The sequence below is a fragment of the Symsagittifera roscoffensis genome, chromosome 1, assembly GCF_963678635.1.
Source record: "Symsagittifera roscoffensis chromosome 1, txSymRosc1.1, whole genome shotgun sequence".
Taxonomy (NCBI): domain Eukaryota; kingdom Metazoa; phylum Xenacoelomorpha; order Acoela; family Convolutidae; genus Symsagittifera; species Symsagittifera roscoffensis.
This window is the reverse complement of record NC_087062.1, coordinates 13440448-13460613: the sequence shown is the minus strand read 5'-3', so window position 1 is coordinate 13460613 and position 20166 is coordinate 13440448. Positions and strand designations below refer to the sequence as shown.

The window sequence follows — 20166 nt, the reverse complement described above, 5'->3', positions numbered from 1 at the left end:
AAATGTACAGAAATTGTTCCAAATTGAAAAGTTGGTGACCAGAAATGAGGAAGAAGGTGTCCACCCGCCCTCTGGATCGACATGCCAGTGGGTAAAAATCTAGTTTTTAGAATACATTCTAAAATGCAAGTCTCAATTAGTCACATTAGCAAACATTTGAGTTTAAGCCAGAGGTAGCTTTGTCATAGAGTAATTTCGGATAGGGTACACAGTCTGTTCGTCACACTATCTTATTTTGGGCAGGATAGATTCGTGCAACTTCTTAGTCTAGTACCAATCATAATCTTACTCTTAAATCTTCTAGTCTCAATAGATCTAGTGTATACTAGTATTTGCGGGTTAGATTTATGGAACTTTTCCAAAGGAGAACAACTGTATTCTATGATTTATTCAAATTGTTCTGGTGCTGAAACTAAAAGTAGTTTCAGCACTACAAATAATTGTCATTGTAAGTAGATCATATATAATTGTCATATGTAAGTAATATTTTATAGAGATAGTTTTATCAATAATATAATTGGTTATAAACACTAATTTTAAACTGGTTCCACATTGTAAGACTATGAAATTTAATTTTCATATAGTTGAAAATGTAGTTTTGTGTTAAACATTTTGCAATTGTTACGATGTGAGCTAGATAGCCGTTCAAACAATTCGTTGCAAAAAATTCAAAAAATCAAGCTATAAAATAATTGTTTTTATCTAAATATCGTTGGGGAAGAGCTAAGACATGCATTTTTGTGCGTTTCAGGCCCTGAGCTTGAACTTCATCTTTAGCACTATTAGGGACAATCATATACTGGGAAAGGCTGTAGGATCACTGATCCTGGCACTTTCTCACCAATTTCAAATTTTGACTGAGAGTTTTACCTTGAGAAATGAATGCATTATAATGAAGCTTAATGAGTAGTACGTAGCTTGGTATTCACTAACAAATACGATGATTAGAAACAAAACGACAGAGCAATTTCGAAATTAGTTCAACTCTGAAGGAATAAGTCCCTCCTCTGAGGAAAAATTTCAAAAAGGTACAAAATTTGCAAGAACCCCAAATGGAAACTAGCTGAGCTAACTATATGATACTAATAGGACGGATACTAGAGATGGTTTGACCCGGGTTTGCAAACTCTAGACCCCTCGGACCCCCTGCCTCAAATGAAAACGGTTCCCGCAAGTGCACATAGCCCTTTTAGAACTCGCTAACTAGCGGTTGGAATAGGACCAAATTTTTTTGTATGTTATAGACCTAGATGAGGGAAGTTTAAATTTAGAACTCCAGACACTCAGGACTCGTGCTTCCGGTCCGGCGCTATGTTCTATGCAAAGAGTCCCTTCGATTTCTGGAAGTATTTTTTCGCCCTCAAAAAACGCAGGGAGCCAAAACTTTGACATATGGTGGGTAATGATAAAATACATTATATGTTATATTATGTGCCAAATCCCGCGCTCAGACCAAAAGTTATAAGCACTTAGAAAAAACAACCCTTAAACTGGAAACAGGCAATTTACGCAAAATCATAAGTGGCGCCATCTCAATTTTATGACGCCAGTCGACAGAAGAAACTATACCCAAAAAAGACCCCTGGAGAGTAAAGCACCTCCAACGGCTCCTTCCGTTGGTAAATGGTTTTTTTTTCCCGGGAAAATTGATAATGGACCTTAGAAATTGCAAAACTTGGGAAGTATTGAATAAAGTATAGACTGGAATTGCAGATGCTTGAAATGAATGAGCGGTCTACAAAAAAGGTTTTCACTTACCACCTGTAATTAAAGAAAAACCTTGGGAGACTAGTTTAAAAAAATAACTTGGCTTGGAGGTAAAATTGGACTTGACATTTGCACAAATCAGCTAGAAACACCCACAAAAAACTTGGAATATAAGACTAGTGTCGTCAGAGGAAGAATTCAGTTAATAACTTGCAAAAGAGGTACTAAAAAAATGTCAGAACGTTTAGGGACGTCATATCTCCAACTATAACTAAAACGCATATAGACAAACGTTGTGGAGATGAACAAATAACCTACCCTTAGGCAGAAGAAAAGTTGACCACTTGAAAAGTGAGAGTAGTTGGGTTTTCAGGGTTAGAGAACAATTTTTGCGAATTTAAAGTGAAGTTCGTTCTCAGAGTTAGAGAAAGAGAAACTGTGAAGTTAGAGAGATCAGTTAAATTACCTCAAAGAAAAGTGATCCGTAGAGACACTATTTATTTTAGCTGGTCAAATTTAGTAGTTGCGCGGATTTATGTGCGTGTAAATGTTTAGTTGTGATTCTCTAGAGAATAAAAATTGGTTAGTTATGTTAGTTAAGAGTTGAATTGCATTTCGGCAACTGTGTAGGTTGATCGCGTACCCTTTTGTTTTTAAAATTTTATTTGATTTTTCTAGGCACTTCAAAGTGTCTGTATTTGGACCGATGTTTATCTGAAATTAACTATTACTGAAAATTTCTGCGATCGTGAGGGCGGACGAGACATCATTAGGAGCAGTACGCAACGGGGACAAGTAACAGAATACAGTACGAAATAGCTGCCACCAACTTCATCCTTTCGGATTGTGGATAGTATTGAGTCTCCGTCGCCCCACTGGCTTCTTTATGCAAGGGACCACTTTGCAGTCTCGTTAGGTTAGAAGGTGTGAACAGACATAGGGAGCAATCTCCTAATTCTACAAGAACGGCCATTTGTTACTGACTCTGAAAATGCCATGCATGGTTTTTCAAGACCATGAGTAGTTTTTCCATAACGTAAAATAACGTAAAACGACATTGTAAATTGATCTATCTAGGAGAAATTTTTTCTATGCGGTCTTTAGAAATATACCTTATAGATATCGAAAAAATTTTTCCACTACTGTCAGTGGGTCAACTGCAAGATTTGATGCAATGATTATCAGTGGCCACTCCATTTTTCAATTCATCTTTTTAGAAGGGAATGAATTTCGAGTTTACACATTGAGTTTATGAAATTTTGAAATGTAGTTTCGGTTTCAAAGTTTAGTCGAATTTTTAACGATCCAAAAAGATACTAACCATTCAATTTGAAGGCATATGCCCTGATGTTTTTGTTTTCCATCATATAAATCTCAATGATTTAGCAAAATGTCTAAACTGTCAAAGACGAGGACAGATACTGCTTCAAAAAATTGACTTGCAATTTTCATGTCGCCCAGTACACTTTCTGAAGCCGCACCGTGTTCTCTTAATCGAAAAAACTTTGCTTCGAAGCCTTCACATCGAAGTCTTCACAATTGTTTGTGAAATATTTAAAAAGACTCAAACGTTCGATTATATGTTTTCAATTTTTGTAAAAAGGAAACTTTTTTAATGAAGTTGTAGCTAAAATAACTTGAGCAAAAATTTTACGGCAAAAAAAAAATCATTTCATTCTCTGACACACTTCCAAACACAAAAAACTGGTTACAGTTTTTGAATTTTCCTTGCGACATTCAGTTTTTGTTTGTTAGCCTTCAAACAATATTGACGGGGCTCTAGGCATCTGTAGAGATTTTGGAATCTCAAAGTTTCTCCGCCTTAGTTGGTAGATATCAAAGATGTCGACTGAATCCTACAAAAATTCAATTGGGTAACAACGCTTCCTGAGTGCGATAACTAAAAGAATTGACCTATTCAGGTATATCAAACAAAATGTGAGTCTGCAGTTGGTCTAGACAAAAAAAGTAACTACTATAAATTTTGAACAATTACTGGAACTCAGAACTGTTGGCTGCGCCATTCGAAAAAGTAAATAACGTACTATTGAAATCTAACCAAAACTAAAATAGGTTGCTGTTTAATTACTGAATGAGATATGCTTAGGTAACTAAACTCAAATCATATTGCTACTGATATCTTTCGACAAAAAAATGGGGAACTACTCTTTAAATATCAACAATTTGTTAAGTGCGGAATAGACATGTACCGGCATTGAAGAGCTAATTCACGCTCTAATTTTTAAGCAAAAATCAGATGCACAGAATGTTTAACAGGCGGAGTCAGTGGGAATCCCAATGGAAATAGCGTTGACTTTTGTTAAGAAACGTAGCTGGACAACTGTGCTAGCGTAGTTTTAAAAAAAGACATTTTCGGCCTAAAAGTAAGCTGTATTGATTGACTTGAACTTTTCTGAATTTGCTTTAGTAGTTTCCAGTTTTTTACAGGTTTAAACGAACCCGAATTTAACAGTTTTAAAGATTCCAGCTATTCTTTTACTCCCAATCTCGATATGATTCGAAAAGAAATTTTGTTTTCATTATCTGGAACGATAAGTATCCACTGTTTTTGAGTTGTACTTCAGATACTTCACTGCTTTTGCCAATGTTTTCCGTTTAGAGAATTTTGAAAAACACCCTTTTTTCTCACGCTTTTTACAAACTTAGCTGGACACGATTGGCGATGATTAGCTGAGCAGTTTTTACCAAATCATTTACATGGTATAAGATATTTTCCCAACCTGTATTTTTTCTTTGAATCAACGAAGCTTTTGCTACTCTGGTTTTATGATGTACGATTTTGCAAAAACTTTTTTGTGAATGGACCAAGTTATTATTTACATTTGAAGTGATTTTGGCCAGAGAAAGACACTTGGTGAAATGACAAACTCTGTGTCAGCCGTCTTGAAGAATTGGAGTTGATGGCATAGCTTTTCTCTAGTTGTGTAGCTGACTTTATGTTTTCTTCTGTATAGTCTCCTGTGCGGATACATAGTTTTTGCCGAGTATCACTAAATTGCATTTTTTAACAATTTACTCCCGTACGGCTTTTTTTATAAGTAAAATTGACCAGCCGCATTGAGCAAGTTTAACAAATAGTCGATAAAAGTATGCTTCGAGGACCTCAAGGTTGTCTTGGGATGAATTACAATGGTGCATAGGTTGACATAAAACCATCAGCTTTCGGAACTTTCAAATTTTTCATCGCTATAGGCGGAGGCCGTCAAATCCTCGGCTGGATCTGGTAAAGAGTCTTGTTTGGCTCACAATGGTCCTTGATTGTAATAGCCTAAAATAATAGACCTATCCAGGTATCGCAATTAAAACGTGGGTCTGGAGTTAGTCTAGATAAAAAAACAGTAACTACCATAAACTTTGAACAATTATTGTTTCAAAAGTGTTGGCCATGCCTTTTAAAATAATAATGTACTATTGAAATTTAACCACTGAATGAGATATGCTTCGGTACCTAACTTCAAATGATAATGCAACTGCGATCTTTCGACAAGTAAATATAAGCGGGGAAGTTCAATTCAAACTCATCTCAACACTACGTCAATTGTGGGAAACTTTTATCGACTTTGAGTAGTTATTTCACACTCAAATTGATAAGCAAAAATTTGACGCACAAGAATGTTAATGGGAGGAGTCAGGTGGAATCCCGTTAGAAGTGGAGTTAACGGAACTCAAAAGAATGTCAGTGGTACTTTTGTTAAGAAACGAAGCTGGAAAACTGTGTCAGCGTGGTTTCATAGAAAGACATTTTGGGCTTGATTGTTAGCTGTAGTAATTTGAATTTTACTAAACATTTTAAAAAAATTTATACTTTTTCTACACATTCGGTCAAAGTCGATGCGAGCTTAGACAGTTTTAAAGATTTTAATCCTTTCATCCCAACCTCGGTAAGCTTCGAAACGAAAGTTCGGTTTCACTATCTGAAACGACAAGTTTGCTTTTAAAATAAAATACCGATTCAGATTCTCATCTATTTTGTCAACGTTTTTCCAAGTTATAGATTTTTGCAATATTATCCTCACGCTTTCTCAAATTTAGCTTGACATGATTGGCAATGATTAGCTGAGAAGTTTTTACCATAAAAATTTTATGGTATAGATTCTCTTCTATACCTGTATTTTTTCTTCGAGTCAACAAAACTTTCGCTAATCAGGGGTTTTGAGGTAAGGTTTTGCAAAGTGATTTCTTTTGAAACGACAATGTTACTCTTTGATTTTGAAAAAATTTTCGGCCGGACAAAAAAAATTGATGAATTGATAAACTCTGCCCCAACCGTCTCTAAAGTTTTTCTCTTGTAGTATAAGTGACTTTAAGTCTCCTTCTGCAGACTCTCTTGTGCGGATACATATTTCTTATTGGACATCAATGAATCGCATTTGTTCATAAACTTAGTCCTGTACAATTTTTTTGAATTAAAATTGACCGTCAGCACTGGGCTGGTTGATCAAATACTCGTAAGAAGTTTGCTTTGAGGACACAAGATTGTTTTGGGATGAATTACGATGATGCGAAGACAAGACAAAAAACCAAAAACTTTCGGAGTTTTCAAAATTTTCTTCGTTTTCGGCAGAGGCTGTCAAAAGAATCAGCTGGATCTGGGAAATGGTCTTGTTTGGGTTACAATGGTCCCTGAGTGTGATAGAAAAAAGACCTATCCAGATATCTCATTGAAAACGTGGGTCGGGAGTTGGTCTAGACAAAAAAATTAGGAAGTATTATAAATTTTAAACAATTACTCTGAGAATTGTTCGCTACGCTATTTCAAACAGTAACAAACTGTTGAAATCTAACTAAAACTAAAACAGAAAACTGATTTTGAAGTAATTTTTAGTTTAGTGTCTGAACGATATATGCTTAGATACCTAAAATCAAAGAATATTGCAACTTATATCTTTCGACAATAAAAAATAAGTGGGTAACTTCAGTTCAACTTTATTTCAACAATTTGTCAAGTGCGTTGAATAAGCTTTACCAACTTTGAAGATTTAATTTGCACTCCAATTCATATTAAGGTTATAATTGCAGAAAATGGTCAATAGGGGGTGTCATAGGGACTCCATATGGAAATGACGTTTACTGGAATTCAACAAATTATCAGTTGTGCTTTTGTTAGGAAATGAAGGTAGATAAAAGTGTAAATGTGGTTTTATAGGAAGATATGTTGAGCCTAATTGTATTTTGTACAGGTGTGGGTTTTGCTGAGTTTGTAAAATAATTTCCAGTTTTTTTACAGAAGTGAGTGGATGGGACCCGAGTTTAGACAGTTTCAGAGACTCGAGCTAGTCTTTTCCTCCCGATCTCGATATGCTTCAGAACAAATTTTTGGTTTTATTATCTGAAATGATAACTCTCCACTTTTTTTAGGTAGTGATTCAGATATTTCATCTATGTTGTCAACGTTTCTCTTGGTTATAAAATTTTGCACTTTTTTCCTCACGCTTTCACAAATTTAACTGAACATGATTAGCGAGGATTAGCTGAGTATTATTCAACACAAAAATTTTCATGGTATAGAATCTCCTCTTTATCTCTATCTTTTGTTGGAGTCAGCAAAGCTTCTGCTAGTCTGGTTTTTGAGGTACGGTTTTACAAATTGTTTTCTTTTTCAGTCGACAATGTTACCTGTGAATTTGAAAAAACTTTGAGCTGAGAAAGAAATTTGATTAAATTACAAACTATGTTCCAACCGTCTCTTTAGGGCAAAGTTGGTGTCACATCTTTTCTCCTGCCCGTAGCATAGTTGACTTAAATTTTTTTTCTGTACACTCTCCTGTGCGGATACACAATTCTAGTTGGACATCGCTGAACTGCATTTTTCAATAACTTATTCCCAAACGACTTCTTTTTAACTGGAAACGACCAGCAGTGCTGGGCTGTTTGGCCATATAGCCATAAAAAAATTTAGGATCTCAATGTTGTTTTGGAATGAATTACAATGATGCATAGATTTGACATTAAAACATCAGCATTCCGAATTTTCAATTTTTTCTTCTTTTTAGGCTGTGCCCATCAAAAATATCAGCTGAAAATGGGAAAAAATCATGCTGGTTCACAATTCTCCATGAATGTGATAGCAGAAAAAAATGACCTATCCAGGTATCAGAAGAAAAACGTGAGTCTGGAGTTGGTGTAGACAAAAAAAAAACAGTAATTCATATATATTATGAAAAATAACTGTGACTCAAAATTAACAGCTGCGACATTAGAAAAGTAGCGTACTTTTTAAGTCTAGCTAAAATCAAAAAAAAGTTCAATTCAGTTTAAATTGTTGTATATTTTCTGATTGAGATATGATCACGTACCAAAACTCAAGGAAAAATTCAACTGATATCTTTCGACAATTAAAATGAGTGGGTTACTTTTTTTTCACATTGATTTCAGCAAAACGTGAAGTGCACGATACTTGTATTGTTTTCGAGGAGCTAGTTCATACTTCAATTTTGCAAGCAAAACTAAGATGCACTGAATGGTTATTAGGCAGAGGCAAAGGGACTCCCAATGGAAATGGCATTTACAAGAACTCAAAAGAACATAGGTCGTACTTTTGTTCAGACATGAAGCTAGACAACAGTGTAAGCGTGGTTTTATAGAAAAACGTGTTGAGCTTTATTGTAATCTGTACAGATGTGAGTTTTGCTGAGTTTGAATTAATAACTTCCAATTTTACAGAACTGTTTGGATGCGACACGAGCTTAGTCAACTTCAAAAATTCGAGCTAGTCTTTTCTGTTAATCTCGATAGGCTTCAAAGCGAAAATTCAACATCACTATCTGAAAAAATAAGTCTGCAATGTTTTAAATAGTAGTTCAAAATTATCATCAATATTTTCCTTTTTCCTCGCTCTTTCGCATTTTCACGCCCTTTTTCCTCGCTCCTTCGCAAATTTAGCAGGACATGATTGGCGATAATTAGTTGAGTAGCTTCTATCACAGAAATTATATGGTATAGAACTCCTTTATAAATGTTTCTTTTCTTCAAGTCATCAAAGCTTCTGCTACTCTGATTTTGAGGTATGGTTTTGCAAAGTGTTTTCTGTTTGAAACGACAATGTTACTTATAAATTTGAAAGACTTTTGAACTGAGAAAGAAATTTGATTAAATGACAAACACTGCCCTCACCGTCTCTAAATGGTGGAAGTGGGGCATAGCTTTTCTCTTGTGGTATAGCTGACTTTAAATTTCCTTCTGTATACTCTCCTGTACGGATACATAGTTGTTGAGCATCACTAAATTGCACTTTTTCAATATTTTACTACAAAACTACTTTTTTAAACCGGAAACCGGAATCGACAGCAATACTAGGTTAGTTGACCAAACATCCGTAAAAGAGTGCTTGGAGGACTTCACAGTCGTTTTGTTATGAGTTACACTGATACATACGATTGACAATAAATCATCAGCTGGTTGGATGATTTTACAGTGCAATTTTACAGAACTGGTTGGATGCGACACGAGCTTAGTCAGTTTCAAAAATTCGAGCTATTCTTTTCTGCCAATCTCGATAGGCTTCAAAGCGAAAATTCAACATCACTATCTGAAAAAATAAGTGTGCAATGTTTTAAATAGTAATTCAAATTTTTCATCAACCTTTTCAACGTTTTTCCAAACTATTGAGATTTGCAAAAACGCCCTTTTTCCTCTCTCTTTCGCAAATTTAGCAGGACATGATTGGCGATGATTAGTTGAGTAGCTTCTATCACAGAAATTATATGGTATAGAACTCCTTTATATATGTTTCTTTTCTTCAAGTCATCAAAGCTTCTGCTACTCTGATTTTGAGGTATGGTTTTTCAAAGTGTTTTCTGTTTGAAACGACAATGTTACTTATAAATTTGAAAGAATTTTGAACTGAGAAAGAAATTTGATTAAATGACAAACACTGCCCTCACCGTCTCTAAATGGTGGAAGTGGGGCATAGCTTCTCTCTTGTGGTATAGCTGACTTTAAATTTCCTTCTGTATACTCTCCTGTACGGATACATAGTTGTTGAGCATCACTAAATTGCACTAAATATTTCAATATTTTACTACAGTACGACTTTTTTAAACCGGAAACCGGAATCGACAGCAATACTAGGTTAGTTGACCAGACATCCGTAAAAAGAGTGCTTGGAGGACTTCACAGTCGTTTTGTTATGAGTTACACTGATACATACATTTGACAATAATACATCAGCTTCCGGATTTTTCATTTTTTTTTGCTTCGGGTGGTGGCCTTGAAAAGCCTCGGTTCGATCTGGGAAATGGATTTGTTCGGGTCACAATTGACCTTAATTGTGATAGCTAAAACGTTGATTGACGTATAGAGGTATCACCATTAAAACGTGGGTCTGGAATTGGTCTAAGCCAAAAAGCAGAAATTTTATAAGTTTTGAACAAAAACTGTGCCTCAGAATTGTTGGCTGCGCCATTCGAAATGGTATTGTACTATTGAACTATATATAAAATTAAACCACGATTGAATTTAAAGTAATTTGTTGTTTATTTTCTGACTGAGATAAGCTCAGGTACCTAAGCTCAAAGAATATTGCAACTGATATCTTTCGACTATTAAAATAAGTGCGTAATTTCACTTCACATTCATTTCAACAAAATGTCAAGTACATGATATTTGAATTGTTTTCGAGGAGCTAGTTCAAACTTATAATAATAAGATGCACAGAATGGTTATTAGGCAGAGCCATAGGGACTCCCAATGGAAATGGCGTTTACCGGAATTCGAAAGAATCTCAGTAGTACTTTTGTTCAGAATTGAAGCTAGACAACAGTGTAAACGTAGTTTTATAGAAAAACATGTTGAGCCTAATTATAATCTGTGCAGGTGTGAGTTCTTATTAATAACTTCCATTTTTTTATAGAATTGGTTGAATGCGATCGGAGTTTAGACAGTTTTAGAGCTAGTATTTTTGTTCCATTCTCGATAAGCTTCACAGTGAAATTTCAGTTTCACCATCTGAAAAGAAAATTCTGCAATCTTTTGAAATAGTAGTTCAAGTTCTTCATTAATTCATCTTTCGACAAGTAAATATAAGCGGGGAAGTTCAATTCAAACTCATCTCAACACTACGTCAACTGGGGGAAACTTTTATCGACTTTGAGTAGTTATTTCACACTCAAATTGATAAGCAAAAATTTGACGCACAAGAATGTTAATGGGAGGAGTCAGGTGGAATCCCGTTAGAAGTGGAGTTAACGGAACTCAAAAGAATGTCAGTGGTACTTTTGTTAAGAAACGAAGCTGGAAAACTGTGTCAGCGTGGTTTCATAGAAAGACATGTTGGGCCTGATTGTTAGCTGTAGTAATTTGAATTTTACTAAACATTTTAAAAAAATTTATACTTTTTCTACACATTCGGTCAAAGTCGATGCGAGCTTAGACAGTTTTAAAGATTTTAATCCTTTCATCCCAACCTCGGTAAGCTTCGAAACGAAAGTTCGGTTTCACTATCTGAAACGACAAGTTTGCTTTTTAAATAAAATACTGATTCAGATTCTCATCTATTTTGTCAACGTTTTTCCAAGTTATAGATTTTTGCAATATTATCCTCACGCTTTCTCAAATTTAGCTTGACATGATTGGCAATGATTAGCTGAGAAGTTTTTACCATAAAAATTTTATGGTATAGATTCTCTTCTATACCTGTATTTTTTTTTGAGTCAACAAAACTTTCGCTAATCAGGGGTTTTGAGGTAAGGTTTTGCAAAGTGTGATTTCTTTTGAAACGACAATGTTACTCTTTGATTTTGAAAAATATTCGGCCGGACAAAAAAAATTGATGAATTGATAAACTCTGCCCCAACCGTCTCTAAAGTTTTTTTCTTGTAGTATAAGTGAATTTAAGTCTCCTTCTGCAGACTCTCTTGTGCGGATACATATTTCTTATTGGACATCAATGAATCGCATTTGTTCATAAACTTAGTCCTGTACAATTTTTTTGAATTAATATTGACCGTCAGCACTGGGCTGGTTGACCAAATACTTGTAAGAAGTATGCTTTGAGGACACAAGGTTGTTTTGGGATGAATTATGATGATGCGAAGACTAGACAAAAAAACCAACAGCTTTCGGAATTTTCAAAATTTTCTTCGTTTTTGGCAGAGGCCGTCAAAAGAATCAGCTGGATCTGGGAAATGGTCTTGTTTGGGTTACAATGGTCCCTGAGTGTGATAGAAAAAGACCTATCCAGATATCTCATTGAAAACGTGGGTCGGAAGTTGGTCTAGACAAAAAAAGTAGGAAGTATTATAAATTTTAAACAATTACTCTGAGAATTGTTCGCTACGCTATTTCAAACAGTAACAAACTGTTGAAATCTAACTAAAACTAAAACAGAAAACTGATTTTGAAGTAATTTTTAGTTTAGTGTCTGAAGGATATATGCTTAGATACCTAAAATCAAAGAATATTGCAACTTATATCTTTCCACAATAAAAAATAAGTGGGTAACTTCAGTTCAACTTTATTTTAACAATTTGTCAAGTGCGTTGAATTAGCTTTACCAACTTTGAAGATTTAATTTGCACTCCAATTCATATTAAGGTTATAATTGCACAAAATGGTCAATAGGGGGTGTCATAGGGACTCCGTATGGAAATGACGTTTACTGGAATTCAACAAATTATCAGTTGTGCTTTTTTTAGGAAATGAAGGTAGATAAAAGTGTAAATGTGGTTTTATAGGAAGATATGTTGAGCCTAATTGTATTTTGTACAGGTGTGGGTTTTGCTGAGTTTGTAAAATAATTTCCAGTTTTTTTACAGAAGTGAGTGGATGGGACCCGAGTTTAGACAGTTTCAGAGACTCGAGCTAGTCTTTTCCTCCCAATCTCGATATGCTTCAGAACAAATTTCAAATTTTTGGTTTTATTATCTGAAATGATAACTCTCCACTTTTTTTAGGTAGTGATTCAGATAATTCATCTATGTTGTCAACGTTTCTCTTGGTTATAGAATTTTGCACTTTTTTCCTCACGCTTTCACAAATTTAACTGAACATGATTAGCGAGGATTAGCTGAGTATTATTCAACACCAAAATTTTCATGGTATAGAATCTCCTCTTTATCTCTATCTTTTCTTGGAGTCAGCAAAGCTTCTGCTAGTCTGGTTTTTGAGGTACGGTTTTACAAATTGTTTTCTTTTTCGGTCGACAATGTTACCTGTGAATTTGAAAAAACTTTGAGCTGAGAAAGAAATTTGATTAAATTACAAACTCTGTTCCAACCGTCTCTTTAGGGCAAAGTTGGTGTCACATCTTTTCTCCTGCCCGTAGCATAGTTGACTTAAATTTTTTTTCTGTACACTCTCCTGTGCGGATACACAATTCTAGTTGGACATCGCTGAACTGCATTTTTCAATAATTTATTCCCAAACGACTTCTTTTTAACTGGAAACGACCAGCAGCGCTGGGCTGTTTGGCCATATAGCCATAAAGAAATTTAGGACCTCAATGTTGTTTTGGGATGAATTACAATGATGCATAGATTTGACATTAAAACATCAGCATTCCGAATTTTCAATTTTTTCTTCTTTTTAGGCTGTGCCCATCAAAAATTTCAGCTGAAAATGGGAAAAAATCAAGCTGGTTCACAATTCTCCATGAATGTGATAGCAGAAAAAAATGACCTATCCAGGTATCAGAAGAAAAACGTGAGTCTGGAGTTGGTGTAGACAAAAAAAAAAACACTAATTCATATATATTATGAAAAATAACTGTGACTCAGAATTAACAGCTGCGACATTAGAAAAGTAGCGTACTTTTTAAGTTAAGCTAAAATAAAAAAAAGTTCAATTCAGTTTAAATTGTTGTATATTTTCTGATTGAGATATGCTCACGTACCAAAACTCAAGGAAAATTTCAACTGATATCTTTCGACAATTAAAATGAGTGGGTTACTTTTTTTTCACATTGATTTCAGCAAAACGTGAAGTGCATGATACTTGTATTGTTTTCGAGGAGCTAGTTCAAACTTATAATAATAAGATGCACAGAATGGTTATTAGGCAGAGCCATAGGGACTCCCAATGAAAATGGCGTTTACCGGAATTCGAAAGAATCTCAGTAGTACTTTTGTTCAGAATTGAAGCTAGACAACAGTGTAAACGTAGTTTTATAGAAAAACATGTTGAGCCTAATTATAATCTGTGCAGGTGTGAGTTTTTATTAATAAATTCCATTTTTTTATAGAATTGGTTGAATGCGATTGGAGTTTAGACAGTTTCAGAGCTAGTCTTTTTGTTCCATTCTCGATAAGCTTCACAGTGAAATTTCAGTTTTACTATTTGAAAAGAAAATTCTGCAATCTTTTGAAATAGTAGTTCAAATTCTTCATTAATTTTTTCGACAATTTCTCAAGTTATAGAGTTTTGCAAAACTCCCTTTTTGCTCGCATTTTCACAAATCCAGCAGGACATGATTTGCAAGAATCTTCTCTATATCTGTTTATTTTCTTTGAGTCAACAAAGGTTCTGCTACTCTGGGTTTTGAAGTACGGTTTTGCAAAGAGTTTTCTTTTTGAACCGACAATGTTAGTGTTGAATTTGGAAGATTTTTGGCCAGAGAAAGAATTTTGACGAAATGTCAAACTCTGTCACAACCGTCTTGAAAGGATGGAGGTGATGACAAAACTTTTCTCCTGTAGTAAAGTTTACTCTAGATTTTCTTCTCTATACTCTCCTGTACGGATATATAGTTCTTGTTGAATATCACTAAATTGCATTTTTTCAATATTTTATTCCCGTACGACTTTTGTTTTACCGGAATCGACCAGCAGCACTAGGTTAGTTGATCAGATAGTCGTAAGAAAAAGGGTTCGAGGACCTCTCACGGTCGTTTTGCTATGAGTTAAATTGATGCATACATTTGACACTAAACCATCAGCTTTCGGAATTTTCAACTTTTTTCGCTTTAGGCGGTGGCCTTCAGGATTGTGATAGCTAAAAATTTAATTACTTATCCAGGTATCCCAATTAAAACGTGGGTTCTGAGTTGTTCTAGGCCAAACGACAGGAACTTTCGAACAAACGTAAGCTGAAAAATATGGTTTTAATGAAGCTACGTCGCTGTAACAGGGGTTGCGGAACAAAATGGCGTCAGTTGTGCGCTTTTTGTCAAATTAATTGTTCTCAGCCTCAACTATTTTTAAACATTCCGGAGAAATTAATAAAAACAACTCATTGATCAAAATATTTCTGTAATTTTGCAAGAAAAAAATCCGAAAAGACACACCATATATATTTGGTGTTTTTTTTTTCGAGCACTCCTTTCAATTTTAGCAGTATTTTATTGGGAATAAAAGATGTTTGAATTTTTGTCTGTATACCCTAAAACTATCCTTTGGATAATGCCATCGTCGACGCAGATTATTTAAACCGGAACAGGCCTAATTTTGTGCTTCAAATTTTGGCGATGATTAGCTGAGCAGTTTTTACCAAATCATTTACATGGTATAAGATATTTTCCTAACCTGTATTTTTTCTTTGAATCAACGAAGCTTTTGCTACTCTGGTTTTATGATGTAAGATTTTGCAAAAACTTTTTTGTGAATGGACCAAGTTATTATTTACATTTGAAGTGATTTTGGCCAGAGAAAGAAACTTGGTGAAATGACAAACTCTGTGTCAGCCGTCTTGAAGAGTTGGAGTTGATGGCATAGCTTTTCTCTAGTTGTGTAGCTGACTTTACGTTTTCTTCTGTATAGTCTCCTGTGATAGTTCTTGCCGAGTATCACTAAATTGCATTTTTTAACAATTTACTCCCGTACGGCTTTTTTTTATAAGTAAAATTGACCAGCCGCATTGAGCAAGTTTAACAAATAGTTTAACCTTGATTGTAATAGCCTAAAATAATAGACCTATCCAGGTATCTCAATTAAAACGTGGGTCTGGAGTTAGTCTAGATAAAAAAACAGTAACTACCATAAACTTTGAACAATTATTGTTTCAAAAGTGTTGGCCGTGCCTTTTAAAATAATAATGTACTATTGAAATTTAACCACTGAATGAGATATGCTTCGGTACCTAACTTCAAATGATAATGCAACTGCGATCTTTCGACAAGTAAATATAAGCGGGGAAGTTCAATTCAAACTCATCTCAACACTACGTCAACTGTGGGAAACTTTTATCGACTTTGAGTAGTTATTTCACACTCAAATTGATAAGCAAAAATTTGACGCACAAGATTGTTAATGGGAGGAGTCAGGTGGAATCCCGTTAGAAGTGGAGTTAACGGAACTCAAAAGAATGTCAGTTGTACTTTTGTTAAGAAACGAAGCTGGACAACTGTGTCAGCGTGATTTCATAGAAAGACATGTTGGGCCTGATTGTTAGCTGTAGTATTTTGAATTTTACTAAATATTTAAAAAAAAATTTATACTTTTTCTACACATTCGGTCAAAGGCGATGCAAGTTTAGACAGTTTTAAAGATTTTAATCCTTTCATCCCAACCTCGGTAAGCTTCGAAACGAAAGTTCGGTTTCACTATCTGAAACGACAAGTTTGCGTTTTAAATAAAATACTGATTCAGATTCTCATCTATTTTGTCAACGTTTTTCCAAGTTATAGATTTTTGCAATATTATCCGCACGCTTTCTCAAATTTAGCTTGACATGATTGGCAATGATTAGCTGAGAAGTTTTTACCATAAAAATTTTATGGTATAGATTCTCTTCTATACCTGTTTTTTTTCTTCGAGTCAACAAAATTTTCGCTAATCAGGGGTTTTGAGGCAAGGTTTTGCAAAGTGATTTCTTTTGAAACGACAATGTTTTTCTTTGATTTTGAAAAATTTTCGGCCGGACAAAAAAAATTGATGAATTGATAAACTCTGCTCCAACCGTCTCTAAAGTTTTTCTCTTGTAGTATAAGTGACTTTAAGTCTCCTTCTGCAGACTCTCTTGTGCAGATACATATTTCTTATTGGACATCAATGAATCGCATTTGTTCATAAACTTATTCCTGTACAATTTTTTTGAATTAAAATTGACCGTCAGCACTGGGCTGGTTGATCAAATACTCGTAAGAAGTATGCTTTGAGGACACAAGGTTGTTTTGGGATGAATTACGATGATGTGAAGACTTGACAAAAAGTCAATAGCTTTCGGAATTTTCAAATTTTTCTTCGTTTTCGGCAGAGGCCGTCAAAAGAATCAGCTGGATTTGGGAAATGGTCTTGTTTGGGTTACAATGGTCACTGATTGTGATAGAAAAAAAATACCTATCCAGATATCGCATTGAAAACGTGGGTCGGGAGTTGATCTAGACAAAAAAATTAGGAAGTATTATAAATTTTGAACAATTACTCTGAGAATTGTTCGCTACGCTATTTCAAACAGTAACAAACTGTTGAAATCTAACTAAAACTAAAACAGAAAACTGATTTTGAAGTAATTTTTAGTTTAGTGTCTGAACGATATATGCTTATATACCGAAAATCAAAGAATATTGCAACTTATATCTTTTCACAATAAAAAATAAGTGGATAACTTCAGTTCAAATTTATTTCTACCAACTTTGAAGATTTAACTTGCACTCCAATTTATATTAAGGTTATAATGCACAAAATGGTCAATAGGCGGTGTCATAGGGACTTCGTATGGAAATGACGTGTACTGGAATTCAACAAATTACCAGTTGTGCTTTTGTTAGGAAATGAAGGTAGACAAAAGTGTAAATGTGGTTTTATAGGAAGATATGTTGAGCCTAATTGTAATTTGTACAGATGTGGGTTTTGCTGAGTTTGCAAAATAATTTCCAGTTTTTTTACAGAAGTGAGTGGATGGGGCCCGAGTTTAGACAGTTTCAGAGATTCGAGCTAGTCTTTTCCTCCCGATCTTGATATGCTTTGAACAAGTTTTTGGTTTTATTATATGAAATGATAACTCTCCACTTTTTTTAGGTAGTGATTCAAATAATTCATCTATTTTGTCAACGTTTCTCTTGGTTATAGAATTTTGCACTTTTTTCCTCACGCTTTCACAAATTTAACTGAACATGATTAGCGAGGATTAGCTGAGTAGTATTCAACACAAAAATTTTCATGGTATAGAATCTCCTCTTTATCTCTATCTTTTCTTGGAGTCAGCAAAGCTTCTGCTAGTCTGGTTTTTGAGGTACGGTTTTACAAATTGTTTTCTTTTTCGGTCGACAATTTTACCTGTGAATTTGAAAAAATTTTGAGCTGAGAAAGAATTTTGATTAAATTACAAACTCTGTTCCAACCGTCTCTTTAGGGCAAAGTTGTTGTCACATCTTTTCTCCTGCCCGTAGCATAGTTGGCTTTAAGTTGACTCCCTTTTTGCTCGCAGTTTCACAAATCCAGCAGGACATGATTTGCAAGGATTAATTGAGTATATTTTATCACAGAAATTACATAGTATAGAGTTTCCTTTATATATGTTTCTTTTCTTCAAGTTATCAAAGCTTCTGCTACTCTGACTTTGAGGTATCGTTTTGCAAAGTGTTTTTTGTTTGAATCAACAATGTTCAATGTTTAAACAATGTTTAAATTTGAAAGGATTTGACCTGAGAAAGAAATTTGATTAAATGACAAACATTGCCCCAACCGTCTCTAAATGGTGGAGGTGGGCATAGCTTCTCTCTTGTGGTAAAGCTGACTTTAAATTTCCTTCTGTATACTCTCCTGTACGGATACATAGTTGTTGAGCATCACTAAATTGCACTTTTTCAATATTTTACTACAAAACTACTTTTTTAAACCGGAAACCGGAATCGACAGCAATACTAGGTTAGTTGACCAGACATCCGTAAAAGAGTGCTTGGAGGACTTCACAGTCGTTTTGTTATGAGTTACACTGATACATACAATTGACAATAAATCATCAGCTGGTTGGATGATTTTACAGTGCAATTTTACAGAACTGGTTGGATGCGACACGAGCTTAGTCAGTTTCAAAAATTCGAGCTATTCTTTTCTGCCAATCTCGATAGGCTTCAAAGCGAAAATTCAACATCACTATCTGAAAAAATAAGTCTGCAATGTTTTAAATAGTGATTCAAATTTTTCATCAACCTTTTCAACGTTTTTCCAAACTATTGAGATTTGCAAAAACGCCCTTTTTCCTCTCTCTTTCGAAATTTTACAACAGTGTAAGCGTGGTTTTATAGAAAGACGTGTTGAGCTTTATTGTAATCTGTACAGATGTGAGTTTTGCTGAGTTTGAATTAATAACTTCCAATTTTACAGAACTGGTTGGATGCGACACGAGCTTAATCAATTTCAAAAATTCGAGCTAGTCTTTTCTGCTAGTCTCGATAGGCTTCAAAGCGAAAATTCAACATCACTATCTGAAAAAATAAGTCTGCAATGTTTTAAATAGTAATTCAAATTTTTCATCAACTTTTTCAACGTTTTTCCAAACTATTGAGATTTGCAAAAACGCCCTTTTTCCTCTCTCTTTCGAAATTTTAGCAGGACATGATTGGCGATGATTAGTTGAGTAGCTTCTATCACAGAAATTATATGGTATAGAATCTTCTTTATATATGTTTCTTTTCTTCAAGTCATCAAAGCTTCTGCTACTCTGATTTTGAGGTATGGTTTTGCAAAGTGTTTTCTGTTTGAATCGACAATGTTACTTATAAATTTGAAAGACTTTTGAACTGAGAAAGAAATTTGATTAAATGACAAACACTGCCCTCACCGTCTCTAAATGGTGGAAGTGGGGCATAGCTTCTCTCTTGTGGTATAGCTGACTTTAAATTTCCTTCTGTATACTCTCCTGTACGGATACATAGTTGTTGAGCATCACTAAATTGCATTAAATTTTTCAATATTTTACTACAGTACGACTTTTTTAAACCGGAAACCGGAATCGACAGCAATACTAGGTTAGTTGACCAGACATCCGTAAAAAGAGTGCTTGGAGGACTTCACAGTCGTTTTGTTATGAGTTACACTGATACATACATTTGACAATAAACCATCAGCTTCCGGATTTTTCAATTTTTTTTGCTTCGGGTGGTGGCCTTGAAAAGCCTCGGTTTGATCTGGGAAATGGATTCGTTCGGGTCACAATTGACCTTAATTGTGATAGCTAAAACGTTGATTGACGTATAAAGGTATCACTATTAAAACGTGGGTCTGGAATTGGTCTAAGCCAAAAAGCAGAAATTTTATAAGTTTTGAACAGAAACTGTGCCTCAGAATTGTTGGCTGCGCCATTCGAAATGGTACTGTACTATTGAACAATATATAAAATTAAACCACGATTGAATTTAAAGTAATTTGTTGTTTATTTTCTGACTGAGATAAGCTCAGGTACCTAAGCTCAAAGAATATTGCAACTGACATCTTTCGACTATTAAAATAAGTGCGTAACTTCACTTCGCATTCATTTCAACAAAATGTCAAGTGCATGATATTTGAATTGTTTTCGACGAGCTAGTTCAAACTTATAAATATAAGAAGCACAGAATGGTTATTA

General features: G+C 34.6%; 1 protein-coding gene across 1 annotated transcript in view; it reads left to right on the top strand.

Annotated features, from left to right (window-relative positions):
• The window catches only part of LOC134857103 (alpha-soluble NSF attachment protein-like), a 396564-nt gene that overhangs the window by 48246 nt on the left and 328152 nt on the right, over positions 1 to 20166 (top strand). The gene's annotated exons all lie outside the window — the stretch shown is intronic.